Source organism: Corvus brachyrhynchos, unplaced genomic scaffold, assembly GCF_000691975.1.
Source record: "Corvus brachyrhynchos isolate BGI_N302 unplaced genomic scaffold, ASM69197v1 scaffold692, whole genome shotgun sequence".
In the NCBI taxonomy this organism is placed as follows: Eukaryota; Metazoa; Chordata; class Aves; order Passeriformes; family Corvidae; genus Corvus; species Corvus brachyrhynchos.
The window spans coordinates 126917-127782 of NW_008236762.1; the positions used below are offsets into that span (position 1 = coordinate 126917).

The 866-nt window shown below is 52.7% G+C and overlaps 1 protein-coding gene across 1 annotated transcript in view; it reads left to right on the top strand.

Moving 5' to 3' along the window:
- The window catches only part of LOC103625269 (SH3 and multiple ankyrin repeat domains protein 3), a gene marked incomplete at both ends in the record, with an annotated part of 100186 nt that overhangs the window by 13702 nt on the left and 85618 nt on the right, over positions 1-866 (top strand). The window lies entirely within an intron of this gene.

Below are 866 nucleotides of genomic sequence, written 5' to 3' on the forward strand. Positions count from 1 at the left end.
CGGATGGGATCGAGGGGCCGGAGCACAAGGAGGGACCTTCCTCTCCCATCCTGATTTTCCTGCAATTCCCAAAGTTTCCCTGTGCTTGTCTGTCATGGAATTCCCAGAAAACCCAAACTGGGAAAAAAATCCTGGGATGGGGTTTGATGGGAGCTGTGGGTGAGGAATCTGGGGGGAATCGTGGCTCAGGAATCCCGTGGGAATTCTGGATGAGGAATTCTTTGGGAGCTGCGCTCTTTTCCTGCTGCTCAGGGATTTGGGATTTTGGGAAGAGGCGCTTCCAGCCCCTTGTTGTTCATGGAAACAATTCCCGGTGCTCTTGGCGCGGCTTTGGATTTTCCAGGAAAATCCATCCTGTCCCGGTGATCCCTGGAAATCTGATCCCTGATCTGGGCTGGTTTTTCCTTGGGATTTTCCAGGATGATTCCATGTGGGAATTTCCAGGAGCTTTCCATGGAATCCTGGGGGGATTGGGAAGCATCGGATGGGGCAGAGCTGATCCCAAAAAATTCCGTTGGCCATCCCAATGTTTCCATGTGCTCCCCTCGCCTTCCTCTGCTTCGATATCCATGGGAAACCCCTGGCAAAGCCCATGGAAAATGCTCTTTTCCTGGTGTTTGCCAAGGAAGCCCCGCTGGCTCCAGGTGGATTCCAATTCCCAGGAAAATCCCACCCAACAGGAGTTGGGACCAGCGGGATTTCAAGCTGGGAATTGCCTCGTCCAGGCTGCTGTTCCCGTCAGGAAAAGGAGAGGGAAAATGGGATTTTCCCATCCGATTCACGTGGATTAAACCCGGCAACACCGTTGGAGTTGGGAATTCCGGGTGCTGCAGAATTCCTGAAAGAATAAACGATGGGAAAAGAGG